Here is a 22,357-nt window from a genome sequence, read left to right on the forward strand (position 1 = left end):
TGTGGCCTCAGCTAAGTCCATTTCCTGCACTCATTTCTCAGCGTGCAGTTGAGAAGGGCACCAGCTGGAGCACTTGGGAGGGATGTGGACAGACACTGATAAAGCACTTGGTCAAAAAGAAGAAGTAGTTGATCACACCCATGGGTGGTCCTTTGCAATGTTTTGTTTACAGGAATCTCTGACATTATTTGCAACAAAAGCACTGGTGTGACAGGAGGCTGTTCTGGTTCTTCTGAAGCGTTCTGTGTCACTTCCTAGGCTGATGTCCTAAAGAGGGAGATTGAGAGGGCTGGGCTTCAACTCCTCTGATGTAAGAGATCATGCATTTTTCCTGTCTGTAACAGGGTATTTGTCATTTAGAAAGGTGACTGATTGCTAACCTGGTTATATTCCCTGAATAAAGGAGTTGAAAATGGACTGCTCAGCTGAGTGGGTTTATTCCTGAGTGGATCCAGTAGTTTGATAAATACATGGTAGGGCTTTGGATTTGGGATATCCATGAGATTGAAAGGCCAGGAATTCAGTGAGTTTTCCTTGGGACAGGAAGAAACAAGGCAGGTCTGGCCATACAGAGTTGTTTGCAGGCTGAAGAGAGTTCAAGTTTAGCAGAAGGTGTTAGATCACTCTAAAAAGTTTCCAGAGAGTGACAGGAGACTTGACAGCAGAATACCTGAAACAGCCCTGGAGTCTCCTTTTTTGTTTTTAACTTCCTCTTCAACATCTGTGTTTTTTCCAATGAAACTTTTGTAACAGTAAGGTACAGTAGACAACAATCCCTCCGTGGCAATATTTCTCCTCCTAGATCCTGAAGGAATACTGCTTTGGCTTTCACAGTTTATTTACTGGCATTGCCTGTGCTGGCTGTAGGAAGACCATTACAGTGTAGTTCTGTGAGTAATAGGGGCCTGATGAGCTCCCAGCAGATCATCTGAAGGCTGATGCCATGTTGCAGGAAACTTAAGAGAAGCCCTTCAAATCATCAGGTACTTTTTCCCCTCTCAGGACTTGCTGTTGCAGAGTTTCAAGACTCCCTTTGAATGGTTTATCGTTCCTCTTTGTGTCCTGTGGGAGACAAAGAGCTGCTGGATGTAGCTGGTCATTATGGGAATCCTCATGGGTGTCTCACTAGAAATAACAGATGACAAGCCATTGCAAAGAGATGGATTTCAGAATTACATGTACATTACAGTGGATGATAGAGGTGACAGCAAAGAAACATCAATAAGAACTTGGTGTAGGAAAGCTACTGCACTGACTCAGTCCCCTTCAATAAAAATGAGTGTGGTCCATAGATTTTGGTTATTCCAGCAAAGCACAGAGTTTAGCTTATCACATTTTCAGTTTCATTTCAACTTGCAGAAAGGTTTATTGGAGCCTTGAATTCCACATCAAAACCTTTGAAAATGTCAAAACTTTAGAAGGATTTTTTTCCCCCCATTCACTCATTTCTGTTCAAATCCATTTTTTCCATCAGCTGAGGATACTGGCAGATGAATTTCTATCCCTGAGCTAATATTCATTCTGGTGGGACCCCAAACTAAGAGAGACCTTGATGGGTGTTCCCCTCCAGCAGCGACCTGTGGTTCTTGGCAGCCCTGGGAAGGAAAGGGGCGACACCAGCCAGAGGAAGGGTTTCTGTTTTCAGTGCACCAGCCAGATTTTGGGTGCTGCTGCCAAGAATGCAGATTTTATTAGTGCTGCAAAAAGAGACTCTGTTCAGGGGTCTTTATTTTCAATTCCAGTTTAATTCATGTTAATACAGCAAAGCATATTCTCCACTACCCTAATGCCATTTCACAGCCCCGGGTGGAGTTGCCCTCGTGTTACAGAGTGGAAATGGGTTCAGGGTCTTTAGGGAGTCGGAGTTATTATACCTGATTTAAAGCATAAATGGGGAAATTATGTTGGTGGGGGAGAGATGGAGTAGGGAGAGGAAAGGCCTGGGATATGTGAAGTGGTTTCAGTAAGAACCAGTGTGAAATTTCATCCTGTTCTCAAGAAGACACCAGCCTTTTCATAGTCTCCCCCATTTTTCCAGGCTGAAAGTAAATAAGTAAATAGCTCATGCTCCCACTTGCTGGCTTCCAAGGGAAACAGTGGGTACAAAAAAGACACAAAAGGTCATATAATGGCTTGAAAGGAAAGAGTTTAGAAATGGATGAGGGTGAGGTAGGATTGGTTCTTAAGAATTGTCCCGTTTGGTTTCTGTAGCAGAGGACTGCAGCAGAAGAATTTTGTTCACCTATTCCTATGTTCACTGTGTTCACCAAACAGGTGCTGGAGTGAAGAAATACTTAATTACTGAAACTTTCATTTACATTAGCTCTAAAGCCTCATTTTGTTACTAACTTTAATTATCCAAGCCAAATAAACACCGAGGAGTGTGTCTCACGTTAATTTAGGCCCAGGCTCAGGAAGGTAATTTAATTAAGCACCAGTGTAATTCACAGCACATTAGAAGTCCCACTGAAACCTACTTGTGCTGCTTTGCAGTTGTTTTGAAGCTGGTTTTACTTCTCCACGCTCCAAGACAAGCCAACCTTATATTTTTTCATTTCAGCTCAAGTTATGAGCAGGGGAGAAAGGCAATTTGAGGTTAAGTGGAGAAAAATTTTACAGACTACTTAGGGAAAAGCTGAATTTGAAGGAGAAATGAATGCAGAGGATTTGAAGCATGTGTGGGCTGCAGGTGGAGGTTCCTTGCTGTGTACCCAGTTCCCAAGGTGCTGCTTGGATGGGTCTGCACAGGAGGGGACAAGAGGCCACTCTCTTAAATACCCTGGGGCTGGGCTCTGTCGTGCCCATCACGAGGAGTGCCATGATAAAAACTCTGTTGGATGCTGGCACAAACCTGATCTGCACTTCATTGCTCACCTTGCTTGCCTGGCTAGCTCAGAGTGTGCTGGGGGAGCTTTTTGCTGCTGCTGAAACTGTGGCAGAGGAATTGCCTGAATTCATTTCTGTTCAAAAGTTCTAAAGAAATTCTACCTTGGCATTAGCTGGGTTGAAATACTTTTAAGATGCAGCTTGCTCAGAGTGTGGTCCTGCTCATGTTGGTATGAATAAGTCCATTATGTAAAAAAAAAAATTACGACTGCATAAATTAGAAGGAACTTGAGTCCTGTGCCATTCTTTCAAGAAATTGTAAATGTAGTTGGGGAATTGACAAATATCTGGAATATTAATTGAAAACACCAGACAAGATTTTGTATTTCTTGTTATGGCTACAACAGTGTTGCAACTCATTTTCTTTTAGTTTTGAATAATTATCTAGATAATTAAGCATTTTGTTTTCAACTTATTAAAACCATGCTATAAAAATTAGTGCCAGTTTATATAAAAATGCAGAGAAACTTAGCTCATATAAAATGGTTTTTAGTTGAGGAAAACACCTAAACAACTTTCTGGAAGTTTTGAAACATTTTGACAGAACTTCTAATGTAATGATAGAGAAAATGCTGAAAGATTAGCATTTTAAACCAAATGTTTTTTGTGTAAAACAAGAAAAATCAATCATCACGTTAAAGGGGGGTTCTTATAACAATGAAGCAATTTATCAGATGCAAATGCAGGGTTATGAATAGACTCCAAAAAGCTCTTAGCTTCTTGTCCAGAGCTGCTTTCCCACAAAGTTAACATTAAGTCACTGACAGAGTTGCTGGGAAACTGGGATACTTGCACGTAGAAAATTTGTTTGGAAAACGTTTCTATTTTTGGATTTATCAACACATAATTCTGAAAAAGGCTTTTCTCTTTCTCTCCATACCCACTCTCTCTCTGTTTGCCTATAATTTCAAATGGAAATGCTGCTGCCTTAAATGAATAGTGGTGCTTGGAAGCATTTTAACTTTGTACAGTAACGTTGAAATGCAAAGTTGTTATTTAAAAGATTAAAGAAATGATTATTTAAAAATAGCACTGCTGTGCTTTCAAGCACTTTCAGTTAATACCACTTATTTTAACGGAATTGTTTGTTTAATGTGCAATCTGGTCAGTCTATGGAAACTGCTGAGTTAGTCTTGTTTCTTTATCTGCTCCAAGGGAAGTGTTTCTGAGTCAGCAAAGGGAACCCAGCACATTTTGCAGCATCTAGGAGGGAAGGCTCAGGAGAAAGACAGACAAACCAGTGATGAGTGAACAGGAAAGAGGAAGAGCAAAGTGGAGCAGCTTGGAAGGAAAGCCCAGGTGGACACCAGGAGGAAGAGCTGAGCACTTTGGCAGTGGGATAAGAAAACTTAGAGCAAGCTCCCACAGCAAGATCATGATGAACTTCTCAGAAAAAAGCCAAATTGTATTGCACAAATTTATAATCCCAGGGTGCTTGTCTGAGTCTTGTCTCTGACACTGCTGCTCTTCAGAGAGCTTAATGGTGTCCAGGGGCTGGGGGTGTGAAGGAAACCCTTCCTTCCTCCCAGCTGCTCCTCACGTGTCCCAGGACTGCCACAAAGGGGATTTGGGTTAGGGTTCTACTCCTCAGAACAAGCAGTCCTGAGCCTTCTCTAATAAGCCCCTCATTGTCCTTGTCCCTGTTTTGCAGGTTTTTTGTGCTGTGCCCACATCCTCCCGGGATGGTGGTGCCCACAGCTGAGCCACTTCCCCCCACTGAGCTGAGCACGAGCATTGCTCCATGTGTTCTACAGATGGCACTTGTTTATTCTCCCACAATGCTTTCCCATTTTTCCCAGCAGCATGATGTTGTTGACTCATATCTGTGATTTAATATATTATAGCTCACTAGTGAAATGGTAGAGGATTTGTGAGTTTGATTTTTTTTTTTTTTTTTTGCCTTTCTGACTGCTTTAATAAAAAGAAAAAGAAGGTGCTGTAGGATCACTGGCAGGCTAAGTTTATTTAATTTATTGTTTTTCTTAATGCTCAGGTTGAAGAGCCACATTCACAAAAGTACCTGCTGACATCATGAATGTCACTAAGACTGGGCTATCAGAGAGTTGTACAGCCCTTTTTAATCAGTATCAGCTGACAGGGTTGTGCTTGATTTCAGTTTTGTTTGTCTTCACAAAATAATTTTAATCATATTTTTTTAATTGGTTCTGAAGTCAGAGTTTGAAAGCAAAGCTAAAAATCTAGTTCTTATTTCTTTTTCATTTTTATGAAGCCAAAAGACTTCAGTCCCCTTGCTGTCTGTGTCGCAGCAATCTGAGCTTGTTTTTAGCCAAAATATTTTCTGTGTCTCCAAGCCTTTTTCCTCCTGTCAACAAATCTATGTTGATGGAAGGCTCAGTTTTGTTATTCATGCTTAAAACTGTGTTTTACCTTTCAGGTCTACCCTGGAGGAATTATGTCATGAGAAATATCAGAGATAAGAAGTCCTGAAAAACCGTAATTTGTGTTCAGGCTGACAGATTTCAACAGCATGGACAGGGATGAAAAGGTTGTGGGAGTCTTTTGGGGGGTTTTTTGTTGTGTTGTTGTGTTTTGATTTGGAAACAGATGAGTCCTTTACCTCTTGAGACCAAGTACGTTAGTGTGAAATAGCAAACTTGTGTTTGTTGCCCATTTCATGACTACAAGCTAAAAATATTTTGACATCACTAGTTCAAGTTTGATAAAAGGTAATTATTGGTGTAGAAACACCCAAGATATTTGCCATGTTGGCTGCCTTTCAGTCCATCCCACTGAATATTGCAGTGCTTTCCAGTCAGATGTTAGAGACCATTTCGTGAATGCTTACAGCAACCTGGCAAAGTTTCCTGCCACTGTATGTGCACTGGCTCCATAAATCCATAAAAGGGAGTATTTATTTCTGAGGCTGTCATTTTCTTCTTGGAAAAGCATTTAATACTCAGACTGCATCTTTTGCACACATTCGAGTTGGAAAAGAAAAGGAAGAAAAAAGAGGGGAAAAAAAAGAAAGTCTTGCAATAGTTCATTTTCAGCTGGGGTTTTGTGTTTGTGGATGTTGCAGCAGCTGTAAATTCTGCAAAGCAGAGTGACTCTTGATTTAGTCTGGGACATGATTTTCCTTCTTCTCCCACTGCTTCCTGAGCTCAGCATGTCCCAGTGTTGTTTGGGAGAGCTATGGAGTCAGCTGGCTGCTTTTCCAGGCAGCATTACTCTGCCCATGCCTCTCCCTGCAGACAGCAACTTCTGTGTGATAAGGCAAAGTTTTCAGCTCTGAACATTCATCAAAACACCCCATTCCTCTAGTAAGAGCATTGAACTGAGAGCTCTGATGCATGGCCAATTTGTCTCCTGCACAATGCTCCACTCAGTTTGCAGCTTTAATGCAGCAGGGTCGGAAATAATCAGGCTTTGAACCAGCACTGTGTGGCTGAGCACGCAGAGCAGGAAGCAGAAGGTTTGACAGTTGCATCACGATTTGTGCCATGCAGACAGAGCAGCCCACGACAGAGCTCAGTAGCACAAAAAAGGAGTGGAAATGGGAGTCGGTCCTCACTCTCCCCATCCAGAATTCTGGGCAGTGGACTGGACAACAGCATGAATGTTCAGGGCTGCATTGTTCAGCTTCTGAGTTTTTTGGTTTTCTTTTTTCGTTTTTTCTGCCTTTGTAACTTATCCCTCCCTCTTCTCTACGGCATCCTCGAGGCTGATGTGCTGCTGGTAGAACCAGACACTCATGTTCATCCCAAATCTCTTCTGCTTTTTTGTCAGCTCTACTTCCCAATTCAAGCTGGCCAGGGGAGTAGTGGTTCTAACCAGGCCAAGGTGCATGTAAGGAAGGGAGAACAGGAGACTGTGAGCTCTTACCAGCAACAAAAAAGGGCTGCAGACAGCTTAGCAGCCCTCAGGACTGGAGATGGATGGGGGCAGAATGCTGTGAGTGCTGCTGGTTCCTGCAGAATTCCAGTGGAATGGGTATTTCTGACTTAAGGGGAAAAAACCCTTCCCATAAAGAATAGGGTGGGTTTAGTTTTTAGGACATTTAATGATGTACTGGCACATAGTAACTGCACTATAAATATAGTCTGAAAAAATATGAGCTTAGTTTGGAAGCTGCTCTCAGCTAAATTATGGGGTTTTGATCCTGACCTAAACTGATCCCACATGTTCCTGTATTCTCCCAATGTTTGAGTGCACAGTAAATCAACTGTAATTTTTGCTTTTTATTGCAAAGAATGAATAGAAGAGATTGGAAATTATATGGCTTTGGCATATGTTTATCACATGGTTCAGGATTGTTTGATATCTTTTGGGGTTTAAAATTTAAATAAAGTTTAAAACAGGTACAGAGGATCAAAACCTGTTAACTGGTATTAGCTCAGAGAAAGCAGCCTGAGGTTCACCAAAGTGCTCATTTCACAAACATTCAGTGCCTCTAGAGAGAAGAATGCACTGATTTTATGAACATTAATGTGCTCTGCTCACACATACTGAGTGTATGGAGAAAAATAGTACCACAGCAGGGAGCAGTAAAGGAGGAGGAAATACCAAGTGACTTCCTTGGTAATGATACCCACTGCTTTAAAGCAACAGCCATTGTGGATTGTGGTGTTTCTGCTTTGAAAAATGAGCATGTTCAGTATTTATTCATTTTACCTCTCCTAAGGCCGTCTCTTCCCTCTTCTTCACTCTTCCTTGTTGTACTCACTTCAGGGATGATCCCATAAACAAGAGTTTGCTCTGCAGCATGAAGCTTAGCCTGCCCACTTCAACTTTTAAACCCTTTTCCTTTCTGTTCACAAACACTTTTTTTGTCATCTGATTCCTGCCCTCCAGCCTTTTTTTATTTTTAAGCTATTTCATAATTTTGTTGTTGTACCTTGTAACTTCTTCCTATTCTTTGCCTGCTTTTTTGTTTTCTTTTAACTTAAGAGTTGGTATTTATATTCTTTCCTGATACTACTGAAATATGGCTAAACTGTCTTCTTGAGCTTGGCTTTCCTAATGGACTGACTTTCCCCTCTGAAACACGAGTCTTGCAGAGTGATTTTTGTGAGCTGACTGCCCACACAAGTCTGCTGCCTTGTGGGCTGTAGAGTCAGCTTGTCTGAAGCCTTCCTCACTAATTACCAGGTAATAAAAGTTAACTGCCCCATAAAACCACATGGATGAACCATGCTATTGCTGGCTTGCCCTACTCAGCCATCCTCTTCCTGTGTGCTGGATCTTTTGGGCAGGGGAAAGGACTACCCAGGGTCTCTTTTGGCTCTCTTCTCTGTGTTTCTGATAACTGGTGACCTGGCTACGGGCTGCTGAGGACAACGCTCAGAGGCACATCTCAAACTAGGAGCCTGAAGCAGTGAATCTGAGCTGAAAATTTTCTATTTCATTTGTCAGGAGGGGGAAAAAAAGAAGTTGAGGCACTCCAAAGTTACCCTCCAATGCTTAACTGTTTTCTAGACACCTTGAAAAAACGTTTCAGAATAATGCTTCAAAGCTTATCTCATGCAGCACTAAATTAGGTGCTGCAGAGTGAAGGTGTCCAACACGGACTCAAAAAGAGATCAGCTTTGCAACTTGTCTGAATTGGCCATGACTCAAACTGGCAGAACTAGCCTTAATTTTGTAGTTCAGTAGATGTGTATAATAGCTTTATGGAGAATTGGAAATGTCAGGTTTCTGCCAACCTGCTAACAGGATTTATATTGCTCTGGTAACTCGTAATTTTTACTGCTGTGGCTCTGCTATCTTATTTTATCCTGTGTGTCTTCTGCCTCATTTTTTATTTCTCAGTGAGATAACAATCCCGTTTGGCTTTGTTTTTTTTTCCTTTTTGCTTTTGTTATAAGTAACTGAGTTTTCAGTCTTCCTCAGGGATTGCAAGCATGTCTGTGCAGAGCTCCTGAGAGAATTGTAAAGGAGTTTACAAATTATACAGAAGACTGTTAAAATACTGGGTGGCAGTTTGGGAGGGGGGTGATTCTGAGTTTTAGAGCATCCAGAAATAGCAAGAATATCTTAGGTTATGGTTAAATCAATGCTTCTGCCTCAAAGAAGAATCTTTACAATAATGTTCCTAACAGAGGCTTGTCTAAATTGTCCTTACATAATGACAACCCTTCAGCTTCATTAGGCAACCTTAACTTTAACCCTTGGAAAGCTTTTCTTAATCTTGGGTCTCAGTATTCCAGGATCCCAGAAAAAAACTGTTTGAGATAGTGCCAAAAGAATTCAGCTTCTCTTCTGCTTGCTGCACTGATTTTCCAGAAGTGGAGGAGGAAAGCCAAGTATGAAAGGTACTTTCAGAACAAAGTGGGTATTTTCAATCCTTTTTGTCACATTGATTCTTTTTGTCATTAACATTGCTGACAATGCCTGCAAACTCTTGAGGGTCTCCCCTTTGCAAGAGGGATCACAGCTGAGTGTTTTCTGCAGTAAAATCAAAACCCTGAGCTTTCTGCAAGGGCTGCACATGGCCACGCTGCTCCTACTTAAAAACCAAGGGGCTGAGAGCTGGGCAAGGGAGCTGAGCAGGGGAAGCACTCGAGAAGGCCTTGATTAATAGCATCCCTAAATGACAATGGCTGTTTTATGGTTTTTATAAGGCCTGTAGTGTTTCTCATACATAAAAATAGACAAGATGTGGTTGCAATTAATGGAGAGCTCTTTGTTGAAGCTGTTGACTGTAGGAAAGAACCCAAGGGTTTCTTACACTCCTCAGTTGTAAAACTAACTAAATACATCTAGGGCTGCCTTGTGTCACTCCATGGCATCTTTCAAAGCTGTAATTAGCAGATATCTAATGAGTTGTGGCTATAGCATATGGATCAGATGACTCAAATATTTGCTTTAGGCCTCTGATTCTCTGTCTCTGCACAGAGAACAGCTTGGGTGTAATGTGTAGAGACTCATTTTTCTTGGGTTGTCTTGCCTAGAAACTTTGTTTCTTCCCCATGGTCTGTCAAACTGAGTCCTGTCCAGCTTCCTTAGTGGCAAGGTGCATCTTAAAAATGTTTATTGGTGAGTCTTTGCTTCATGAAGACTTTTCAAAAAATTATTTTTAAGAAATTCATCTGAAAACTGTATTTCCATTTGCATTTTTTAGCAAGATTGTCCTGTTCTTTCCCAGTGCAACTTTAGAGCATAGGAAACAAATCAAGCCAGGATACATTTTTAGCCAGGGAAGGTAAGGGGCAGCTACAGCCATTCTTCCATTGTTGACAGCTTGACCAAAGGTTGCTAACACCTCATAATGCCCAGGAAGAAGTTGTTTTCAGAACAAGAGTTTGTGGGTCAGTTCAAACTACCTAGTTTGAAGCCTTCCCTTTTTTTTTCAACCCAAAGGCATTTTTTCTATGTTCTTTCCTTAGCCCATTTGAAAACTTTGAATATAAACTTTAACAGTAATTTCATATTGGCTGTGCATGAGCTGACCTTGATTGAGAAATTTCCTAATTGTTCCCTGTGCTCAGCCATTCCAGCATAAAGGATAAAGATTCAGATGAACTAAATAGCAAATCAAAGCTATATCTCTCTGTTAGCTGTTTTTCTCCATAGCTGGATGTTCCTGAACACTCTTCAGAGCCATTCTTTAAGAAATCACTGCATGAGTTTGCAGCTGTGAGAACAGCACTACACCTAGACCCATACCTGCAAATAGTGTGTTGTGAGCAGCTCCTGAAATGAGTTTATTCCTGCAATCAGCACTTTTCTAGGCATCTGTCCCAGGAGACCTGAACTGAATGTTCAACAAGTTTTTAATGAAGAAAGAAAAAGCATGGAGGAGGTTAGCATGTGCTGCAAGAGTGTCTGTTTTATAACAGTCATGGTTGTCACAATAAACATGATTGATGTGCTCTTCATCACCAGCCACTCTCTTAATTCTTTAGATGGTGGCAAAGATGAATAAGGAGTGAGCTTCATCCTTCTGGAAAGCTGTGAATTTAAGCAGTGTCAATCTCTGAATCCCATGGGAGGTGCAGTCAGGCCAGTAGTGCTTTTCCTAACAGGGATTTTTCATGTGCCAGTCTGGTTTACCCCTCAGCCCAGTTGTGTGTCCCTCAGTGATGAAAACACAAAGTGTTTTTTCCTTTATCAAATGGGCTGCAATCTGTGAGCACTGAGCAATTCATCAGAGATGCAGTTTATGGAAGATAGGCATTACTTTGGCTCCAAAATACCTAAATTTGCAGTTACATCTCTGTCTATGACAATGATTTGTCATATAGTCTAAAGATATGGGGGTTCTTTGGGGTTTTATTAACTACACATAAAGCTGTAAAAATGGCTTCTGTGACTGGTGGGAACACGAGTTCCCATGAGCCATTAAGTAGGTAAATAATTTTTGCTAATAAGATATCCTGCCTTGTCTGTCAGTCAGGCAGAACTTATTCTTCTGCTGGCTGCTTTCAAACATGTTTAATGGACTGAACTAAAGGAAAATGCCTCTTAGCAAGGATCTCCTTGCTTGAAAGATGTTTGTAATTCTCACTATGAAAACTTCTCCAAAGTGATCTTTTTTAGGATCTATTTAATGAGAAAATCCAGAACTAAAACAGGTAATGAGAGTCAACTAATTTCTTCAAGCCATAAGGAAAGTCATTCCTGATTTAATGATTTAGGCTATCAGCCCACAATCTAGAGCTGAGGCTCTGAACTGCACAGTGTGATCTGCACCTGGCAACACAAAGGTACAAATTGCCTGAGCATCCCTACTCCACCAGAGCTCACATCTTCCAAAGTAAATGGGTGTGGTGAGGCAAAGGCTGGAAATAGTGAGCCTGGGAGATGCATGGCATGGCCAGACACTTTTCATTAGTCTCCCACCTCTTGGTGAAGCCCCTTGGCAAAAATATTTGTAATATTCCATCCTTTTCTTCCAAAGAGGTGACTCATGTCTGGGATCCTGCAACTTTTCATATAAAGGAAAGAGTGAAGCTGCTATTGTAGAAGAACTGAATTCAGTGTTTTCCCTCCCTTCAGAACAATATTTTTAACTGAACAAGGAGAAAACTGGCACAGAGTCTATCAGTTTTCTGTCTTGAAATTCCAAACCATTGAAAACAACAAAGCCAGTTCCTGAGTTTTCACTCAAAGGAGGGACATGGATAAATAACATGATTGCATTTGGAGATGAATATATGAGTTGACCTTCAGGTCTTTTCAACTTGCTTGCAGTGATTGATAGAAAATTACTATTAAAAAATTAATTGTCTCATAATTTAAAAAGCAGCTGCTGAACTGTTTGTGAAACACAGTCAAAGATTGTTTTACTTCTTTCTCATTGTGTGGGTTTGTGCATTTGTGCTGAACGAGAGGAATGGGCTGCTCATAACCTACCAGGGCAGCCTGCTGTGGTCTGACCTCACTCAGTCTCCCCTTCATACCCTTGGAAAGGGCTCAGCAATTTCTGAGATGGGATTTAATCACCTTAATTGCCTGTGGTGGCTAGGAACACTGGGAGCTGGATGGAAGGGAAGGATTCCTGTTGGTGCCCACGCTGACACACCAGCAGAGCCCATCAGTTACCTCGTGGGTTTGACAGCAGCTGCTGGGGCAGCCCATGGCTCCAGCTCCACTGCAGATATCCACACATCCCCATGCAGAGCACGTGGCTTAGGGCACTGGAAGGAGACTTAGGGGACAAAAAATAGCAGGAAATCAAGTTCTACTGATTTTGCTCCTCACAGAATAAACTTTTATTGTTGGAGTGGCAGAGCAGCCCCACAGGTCACTTTTTGTGAGAGTGAGATCCCTCTCATTTGGTTTTCAAATCAGGTATCAGTTTGTCATGTGCACCTATTTTAGTTTTTCTTTTCTCTTGTTATATATACAGGCAGAAATTCTAGGAGCTTCTTTCATTTTGAACACATTTACTAAATATATATATTATCTTAGTGGGGCAAAGGCATAACCAGTACTCATGTACCACTTGTGGCCATCAAAGCATAACCAGACCTGCCTTTTACAGGGCATGTATATTTTATTGTCCTTAAAAATTGTCTTCAGTTGATTTTGAAGATGTCACAGGTTGAAATACTGAGTAACTCTTTTGAGAACATTATTCTAAGATACACAGCTGGCAGAGATAATACAGTAGTTTAATAACCTGAGGTATGTCTCTGCAGAGTGGATATAATTTAAAAAAATAATATGTAGTTCACAATGCTTGGATGTTATGGACAGATGAGTGAATGTAGAACCAAGCTGCAGCCAGTAAACTCCATCTTTCATGTCATCAGATAAGCTTGATTGAAGTCTAATAGCTACTTTTAATTGTTCTTCATTAACCTTTGAATTTTGGCCCCTGAATAACAGGTGGAGGCTACTGTGACTAAAGTTTTGGTGAGCTAGAGCAGAGTGTGGTGTGCTGATGTGGGAATAATGTAGTGTAAGACACAGCAGCCTCAGCCAATGACTGAATTGCAGCTTTTAGCCTGGCTGGGGTTTTTTTTTGTTTATTTATCCAGGAGAAGGGGGAATAGTGAAGAAATTGTGCATTATTACAACAGTGGACAGTTGGCTGCAGTTCATATCAAGAGACAAAGAAAATGATGCCTAATGACTAAAACAGACAGCAGGTTGCAAATTTGGACTTCATGATGCATTCCAGCCAGTAACATGAAAGACAGGAAATACCTTACACGTGCTGCCTTTGGGAAACAAGAGAAGATATGGAGGTCAAGCATGGCTCTGCCACGTTTGCTGATAAATCTTTTTCTAATAGTGGGCTTTTTCCTTTTTCTTTTCTTTTCCCCCCTGAGCAGAGGGAAGATGAAGCAGCCTTGCTGCCAGCTGCTCAGTGTTGGTCACTGCCTGTGAGAAGGATGGGCCCATCAGCATGGCTGAGCGTGGCCATTCATCACCCAGCACGTGCAGAGGTGCTTGGCAGTGACCTTGAGCACTGCACCAGCAGCTCTTGGCCAAGCCAGTGGTCATGTCCATCCCTTATCTCCAGGTACAATCCAACAGGCTGCTGCAGGCAGGGATGGCTCTGGAGCAGTTTGTAACTGATGGTGTTTGAGAGGGTGCCTAAATTCAGTTTAGTGGGACCACTGCACTGTTTGAGACCCCTGGCGGTGTTAGGGCTGACACAGCCCCCTGTCTGTGTTCCTTTGCACTCTTGGAAAAATAAGATGGCAGACTTGAGGGGGTGTTGTTATTTCTGTTAGCAAAATCCAGGCAAGTCACTAGAAAAATGGTGTGGTAATGAAAACAGTAAAAACATGGGGGCTTTCTTCATAAATCCTGAAAAGCTGTGAAAAATGGCAACTTTACAGTTGCTATCCAAACACACCACAGTAGAGCAAATGACATTATGTTGGCTGTAAATGTTCCTGCTGCAATGACAAGTTAACACGGGCTGCTTTTAGGTTACTGAGGAGCAGGATCCTTGTTCCAAACAGTTGTCATTTAAGAAAGGAAAGAATAGAGGTGAAGGAATAAGTTTCATGTCATTAAAGGATTTCCCTTTCTCATCTCTTTAATTACTTTATTGTGGTGAGAATGATGAAGATTTTGTATATATTCATAGTAAAAAAATCAGCCATTCTACATCAGGAAAAAATAAGTGCTAAAGTTCATTTCTGTTTCAGCAGAAACCAGTAACCAAATTCAGAATAACTTCAGCATTATAGGTTAAGGGATGCAATCCCTGGGTTAGAATGCAATAAAAATCTACCGGAAGCCCAGAGAATCAGCCAAGAAACACTTGGAGAAGTCTGGATTTCCTGTGCACAGTGAATTCTCAGAAGGTCTTGTGGCCCAACAAGGTACAAATTAGGTTGTTGGTTTCCAGCTGCAAGTTCTTGGTGTGGGGAATGACATGGATCAACAAATGCTTGTGCACTTCCATATTTCTGGTCTTTAAAGAGGTAGTGACAAGGTAATTGTTTGATAGATGCAATATGTTATGGGACTGCTGTCCAAATAACACCAACATCAATATTTAGCCATATTGTCAGCATATGAGTGATCTGCCCTCAAATTGTGTCTGAGAGCAACAAAACCACATTTTCTCAGAAAAAAGTTGCATATGCATGTTGAGTGGAGAAAAATCTCCGCTGGTGATCACACATTGCGGTCAAGTTGTTCAAAATGGCTGAGTAACTTGTGCCAGATAAATGTACACTGAATTTACTCTGTGACAACCAAGCATGAGCTTGGCTGGCAGAGCACAGCCCTACTCAGACATGCTTATTCTCCAAAGGAACTTTGGGAAGCACTCTTGAAATTCCAACTCAATTGGAATTCAAACTCACGTTGCTCTGAGCGACACCACGAGTTTACTGAGTTAGTGAATAGGATTGGCTGCTTTCATTTGAGCCTTCCAGAAAGCAAATTAGAAAAAAAAAACAAAAAACCACCCAGATCAATAGCATTGAAAATGTCCATTTACATATTATTATACTTTGGTCTGCTTGCATTTTTCTCCATAATCATATTGTCATAAACATTTTCCACTGAAAATATAAAGTGAACAACCCTTTTATTTTTCCAGGCCAATGAATTTTTAGGAAGACAAACTGAATAACATTTACATAAATCAGAAAGTGTTGATGGTCGTGTTTCCATGCATTGGGCCCATCTGTGAAGGAAGCTGTAAGGCAGCTTTTCATGTGTGAGGTAAGAAAATGGTCAATAATAGATCTTCAAGCATTTTAGGAGACTTTGACCTTAGCAGTGTATGTCATGTTAAACCAATAAATTAGAAGTGACTGAGCTCTATTAATAACAAATCTAAGTAGGTTTGAAATTTCTGTAAAGTCTCCTTAGAATAAATTTCACCTCAAACAGGTTTCATTGTTCTCCAGCTTTTCTCTGCTATTTTTCAGCTATGGGTGCATTTAAAATATTACATATTATCATTTGTTTAGTGTCACTAGTTCCACACCATTCCAAAAGTGCATTTGGCTTGTCCTGGGGCAAAACAAAAACCTAAATTGTACTTGACACTTTTTCTTGTCACAGGGTCTTGCATGCACACTTTGCTCAAGAAAATGGTTCAATGTTATTGGTCTATCCATAATTGCCATTTGTCTATTTTTAGCATGTTTTTATTAGCATGCCATAATTCATGGTTAAAATGCAGTGTGTCCTGTGTTCTTAACTCTAGATACTGCTCCTTGAAGATGCAGATTTGCTGAAAAACAATACTATTTAAAAAGTAAACAGTTTCCTTTTCTCCCAGACTAACACGAAAAACAATCTCTTGAAACAAATCCATTCAAAGTTCTCCAAGGAACATGGTTAAAAATAAATGAGAAGACATTTGTCTTTGTAATGGATAGTGTATTTTTAGGTAGTATAAATTTTATAGCAGTCATAAAGTTTTATGAATTTTAACAAATATCCTTCACAGAATAACTTGGATCTTATTGTCAGTGTGTTATCTGGGAAAAGGTCACCAGATCTGTTCCTAAAAGCAAGGAATTTGCAAGTGGGAAGAGAGTTAAAAATCAATCCCTGGTTGCTAGTCCCATAAGCTGCAAGATGCCAAAGCTGAGCTTCAGGAAAAAAAGTCCCTGAAATTGCTGTGTGTCTGTGTCCTATGTGCTGGCTGGCACCCAGCCCACCCACAGGTGTGCCTGCACTGAGCTCAAAATCCTGCAGTCACCTTGAGGTGCCTTGCTGAATTCAATTCCAGCTACAGGCAGGGATACAAACCATATTATAATTGCTGCTTCCAACCCCATTATGTTTATGCATCCAGCTTGCAGTAAGGATCCTGTGCAATGACACAAGGTCTGCTCCAGCAGAAACTGGGAAGCAATGAGTTTTACCATTTTTTTTCCCTGTTCACTTTAAACTGTTGACATGGTGCTAAATTCAGTATGCTGAAGGTGTTTCCATGTGTCACTTCTAATAGGATACAGGTGTCAGACAATTTGAGATTATTTCAAACCTAATTCTCTTAGAGTGAAGATACAAACAGTTACACCAGAAGCAGATGTTGGGCCTTTCTCACCCCTCCAAAATGTGGTTTGGCATCCATCCAGACTGAATCTATGGGGAAAAAGAGAAAATTATATTTAATTTTGGCTTGCTTGGTTTCCTCCTTTCAAAATCTACATGAGTGTGTAATAAAAAAACAAACTCATCCCATTTTCCCTCTGCTTTACACAGGGACTGAGTATCTTGTTGCAAACAGATGGAGTACAGGCAGGTTGGGATGTGAACACTTTTCCATCTCCACACTCTCACTTTGTGGCCCAAAATCTGACATTAAATTCTCTTTTCCTTTTTGCCCTCTTACCCATGTCTCTGCCACTTGCATTTCTAGGGCACCAATGCTAAAGGAACAGCCAGGAAACAGAGGGGTGGCAAGGACTGCACCTAAACCACTGACTCAGGCTCCTGCCTCTGGCCCACCTCGATTGACCAACCTGGTCACTGGGACTCAGGAGAGAAACCCTAAAAGAATCTTCTGTCCCTCTGTCTTCCAGATGCTTCCATTTTCCCTAGCTTGAAGCAAAATCTCAGCTGTACACGTAATACAGGAGCTACATCACTTGCTGGCACTGGCCTGTCCTGAGGACAGCAGGAATTCTCCATCAGGAGCTTCAGTGAGTTTAGTTACACTTCATCAGAACTCATGTGGGTGGCAGAAAAATGGAGCTCATCATCTTGATATTACAACCTTGTAGAAAAAGACCCTACTCCCAGGTTTGCTGTGTGAATTTTGGGTTCTGCTGCTCCAATACCTCTTTCTGCAACTGCTTGAATCTTGTGCCTGTAAATGCCATGTGAGCCGTGATGGTATTTAAAGCCAAATTACCAAAAAATGCTCTACTTGAACAGGGGCTTTTAATCAGTGTTTGTTGGTCACTGAAATGCTGCTGAACAAGAAATTCTTTAAGAGCTAAGAGCTGCACGTGTCCACTCAGAAGTGAAGGATATTTATACCCTCCAGCCCTGTGTGCCAGGGGAAGAAGGGCACAAAGTCCTTCCACACATTTAGAGGACTCCATGGACAGACAGATGGAGGGGCAGGAATGAGCAGATGCTGGACAGGAGGCATTAAAGCCACAGCTCATCTGCATGGGGTCAGCCCAGACTGCACCAGGAAGGTTCCTGGGTTGGCTCCCTGCCGAGGCCACCAGCACAGGTGGGGGAATGTGATCAATAGGAGGCATCAAGTGTTGGTTTGGCAATGCAAGGCAAAAGTGTGGAAATGCCACTCTGCAAATGGGGTTTCAGTGTGCTGCCAGCAACTTCTCCAGAGGCATTGGAAGACCAAGCCGGTAACAGGAAATGAATCAGAAGCGTTTTTGAGCAGCTCCTCGGCTGGTGAGTGCTGCTGGGGCTATTTATACCTCTGAACTACAGCAATTTACCCTGCTAAGGAGCTGCTCAGATGTCACACATTAGCCACTGCCAGAACAAGTGACCTTTCTGCACACTACATTAAGAACAAAGAGATGAAAATTCCCATTTTCCAAGCATGGTCCAAAAAAACCTCTGTGCTCTTGTTCAACCAGCTGCATTGAAGAGGAGTGATTAGAACAGACATTTTTTTAATTTTTTTTTTCAGTCTGCACCTGTCTCTCGTTCCACAGCTGAGGACACACTGAAATCTGCTTCCCTCCAGACCTGATCCTGTAAGAGCTTCAGGTGGTAATTAAATTCATCATTATCTCCATCTATTTCTACTTAAACACTTGAGAGGAAAAGCCACCTGAAGGCCAGCATTTGCTGGAATTTGCAATAATGAGTCACCCACAGGAAAAAAGAAAAAAAAAAAGCTCCCCCATTTCTCCATCCCCAAATGGTTGAGATTTTTCTTGGTTTTCGTTCTTATGGAGGCCTTGCAAAGGAGGGAGGATCATTTTGAGCAGCCCTGTGTGTCAATCTCTTGAGAAGGTGACAACTTCACTCCCAGCTAGGAAAAAAGGTTCCCTGTCCATTCTAGCCAGAAATACACAGAAAGAACTGTGCCAGATTACTGCAGCAAAGATGTGTGGGTTTTTTTCTTAGGAATTTTGGGCATTTTTAGGGAAAAACCTGGGTTCAGCATCATCCCTAGAGAAATGTGGCCAATCATTTTCTGTCCTGGAATATCCCTTTATTGTAAACGTGTTTAAAGTGCACAAAGTGAGGGATTCCACTTACTCCGTGGAAATGAGCAGTAGCATTTTTCAAGAGTGGGTTTCATTTAAAATATCTTTCCTCTTTCATAAAAATATCCTTTTAATTCTCTATTATTTTGCTCAGGTAGTTCCTAACATTGAGCTCACCTGCCTTCAGAGCTGAAGTTTCTCATATTCCATCAGTTGCTCTTCCCCTGTGAACATGCACATTGTCAGCAGTTTGATTTCTGGCACAGTGACACAGCCCCAGTGGCTTCAAAATTGTCACTATTGGCATTTTTAAAAATCCAAAACCATTGAATATTTCTGCCTTTAAAATGTGATGGGTGCTTGAAAATTACTGGCACTGGTACTTGCAAATTATTCTATGTACAGTCAGTCAGGCATCCCAAATAATTTGTACTTCTGGGGAGGAAAAAAGTCAAAGTAGAACTTGAATTGTTTTGTGACAAAGTTCTTAGATGTGACATTCAAAAAAAGATGAATTTTCAGGGCGAATTGTAGCTATTTCTTTTGTAGATTAATTGTAGTTTTGTGACTGCCTGAAATATAAATAAAATTAGGTTTTTTAAGGCAAATGCATTTATTGTGAACAATATCACCCAGAATACCTTGCTACAGAATTAAAACCAAACTAAACAAATCTAGGAAACTGTCTTAAATAATTTTTAGAAATTTTAAAGAGATGCCAGATTTAATGGGGATTTTTTTTTTGCCTCCTAGAAATCGTTATTAATATATTTATTTTCTGTCAAAGTAAGATGGATTGTAAGATTTTTTTGATTTCAAGGCTGTACTGGAGCTTTGTGTAGTTAGATTTGTGTTACGTGATAGAAAATGACCACTTTTGGCATTCTAATCAGCTAGTGAACAAATTCCCTAAAAACTAGGGCTATGAACCAGAAAATGTTATTCATTAATTTTGTTTATGGTGATTTAATTTTAATTATAATACTTTAAAGCTATTTCAATCTACATTTCCATCATGTTTGAGTTAATGTAGCATATTTTGCAGAAATAATCAAGGCCTGATAATACAAATCAGTGCAGAGCCTGTAATTAAATCTTTGATGAGTGTTTCAAAGTGATTTTTAAATGTGGCTTATAAGGTGCTTTACAAAAGCTTTGCTTTTGTCATTGTGACTTCCCCAATGTTCCTCTGGCATTGTCCAAGTTTAATTTCCACTCAAATTCAGAATGGAAGTGTTTGTAATTGAGTAATTGCCTTGTAAACAAGTGTTGTCTGTAGGTAAGGAAAACAATTAATTTTCACAGCAGCTTTCCCGTGTAAGTGTAAATAAATATCCATTTTCCTGATGTCAGCGAGCCCCCAGCCCACCTGCCCCTCTGACAACAGAAAAATGGGGTGTAAAGGTGTGTTCTTGTTGTTTGTTTTTTTTCTGGAATGATTTCCTTGTAATAGAATTCCATGTTGAAGACAGGCTTTCCCTGCTCACGTTACACGAGGGGAGCTGCAGGTTTGCAGTGATAAGCAGGCTGCCTGCAGGCAATTAGAGACCTCAGGGCTCGCAGAGTCTGGTCACTAAAATGTGTTCCAGCTCGAGTCATTGTTTAACAATCCGAGTCTCTTACAGCTGTGAAACACTCCCATCATCAAGTGGCTCTCTGGGACTCCCTCAGGAACGGCAGGCTCTAGATATCCAGCTGCTAGGAACAAAAATAAATCTCTTTGAAGACTTATTTGCCATCAAACTGTGTGAGGACTTAGAAAGGCTGAAGCATTTTAATCGTTAATCTTGTCATTCTTAACAAAACTCCAGAATAGTTTGGGCTGTGAGCTGGATGTCGATGACACCAGGCTCTGTGTGTAGGTATCAATTTCGTGCTGAAGATGTGCCACACACGAGAAGTGCCTGTTGCAATCAGAACAGTTCCTGCCCATGCAGAGACACCAGGGAGCGTTTCAGAACTCATTATTATTGATGCTCATGTGGAGGGAGAGCAGCACAACTTGAACATCTATTGATCACCAGCCTCTATTGAGCAGTATTAGAATGTCTTTCATTAATGGTTAGTCAGTTTTTGCTGCTGACAGATGGTGTTGGTTATCTCTGCTATGCTGTGATATCAGCAGCAGCAATTAGAAGTGATCACCTCGCAGAAATATTCACTGCACAAGTGTGGTTGAAAAAATATCTTAATGCTTTTCAAACTCAGCAAAACCTGATTGTCTTGACTTCACTGGGATGTGAAGAAATCCCATTTTCCCTCCCTTCTGAGCTGCTTGTGTTAAAGTAGGGACTGTTTCTCTTGTACTTTTTTCCCCAAGATTTTTAAATTTTATTGCTGACCTAAAAAGGAAGGAAATGAAAAAATTCTAGGAAAATCTGTGTGTACTTAAAACATTCTTGACCTCTTCCTTGCTAATACTTAAAACTGTTAGATAAATTAATAGCAAACATGCTCATGACTTAGAGGTGAGCTCTTAATGACTTAAAAACTTTCAAGCTGGCAAGTATCTCTAGTATATTCCATTAGATTGGTTTTCCTTATCATGTTCCTTCTTTTTTAAAAGGCCTGTTTTGCTTCTCCTTTCTGGAGCATCCCAGAGAGCACCAATGTGACATTGGGCTGGGCTGTGCAGTCAGCAGAAGGAAAGGTTGCTGCATGTGGGAAAACAAACCCCATCTCCATATGCACAAATATCCACAAATATCCAAAGTGAGCACTTCAAAGAACAGCAGCTCGTTGCTGGCCAAGCACGTGGATATTGCAGGAACACCCTCGGTGTTCTCTGCTCTTCTAGGAGACAAATTCCTCCAGACTTGGGGAAAACTTTGCTTCAGCACTTCTCTGTCAGGGGCACAAGATGTCCTCAAATTATTTAAGGACAAGAACCTTATCCCACTTCAGAGACAAGACAGCTTTCAAAGGTGCAGAGGTTAGATGGTCTTCCCAAATCAGTACAGCATGGGAATGAGGAATAAAACATCCTAGCCCAAAAGTTATTTTGGAGGGGTTTTAGTTCTTTTGAAGCACAAGCCAAAGCCCCTTGCAGGCTCCTGTGGAAATGTTCATATTAACATCAGTTTTTAATTTTTCTGGGGTTTGGATCTATTTGATGAAGGAGAGAGAATAATGTTGAATTTGCTGGAAAATGGTAAAAAATATTTTGACCTGCTCCTGAATTTTAATATATTTTTTAAGCTGTGTGGTTTTGACTGTGGTTTTACTTGTGCCCAATGCTGCAAGAAGAGAGAGCCCAGGCAGTGCTTATGCAGAGTGAGGAGGAGACTCCTGCAGTGGCCCTGCTGACCTCACCTTCTTTCTCAGTACAATTTCTCGTCACATTTCCCATAGCTTCTGATATTTTTGTTGAATTATTCCCTCCCAGAGAAGATATTTCCTCTTATCCTTATTTCCAAGGGCTTTCTGTCTGATTTATC

At 41.0% G+C, this 22,357-nt stretch overlaps 1 long non-coding RNA gene across 1 annotated transcript in view; it reads left to right on the forward strand.

The window, feature by feature from the left end:
• Positions 1–18,394: 18,394 nt before the first annotated feature.
• LOC106859432 (uncharacterized) overlaps positions 18,395–22,357 on the forward strand; it is a 39,682-nt gene continuing 35,719 nt past the window's right edge. Inside the window, exon 1 of the long non-coding RNA XR_015803449.1 lies at positions 18,395–18,474. This is a non-coding gene — a long non-coding RNA (uncharacterized LOC106859432). The remainder of the gene's footprint in view (positions 18,475–22,357) is intronic.

This window comes from Sturnus vulgaris, chromosome 4 (assembly GCF_052056855.1).
Source record: "Sturnus vulgaris isolate bStuVul1 chromosome 4, bStuVul1.hap1, whole genome shotgun sequence".
In the NCBI taxonomy this organism is placed as follows: domain Eukaryota; kingdom Metazoa; phylum Chordata; class Aves; order Passeriformes; family Sturnidae; genus Sturnus; species Sturnus vulgaris.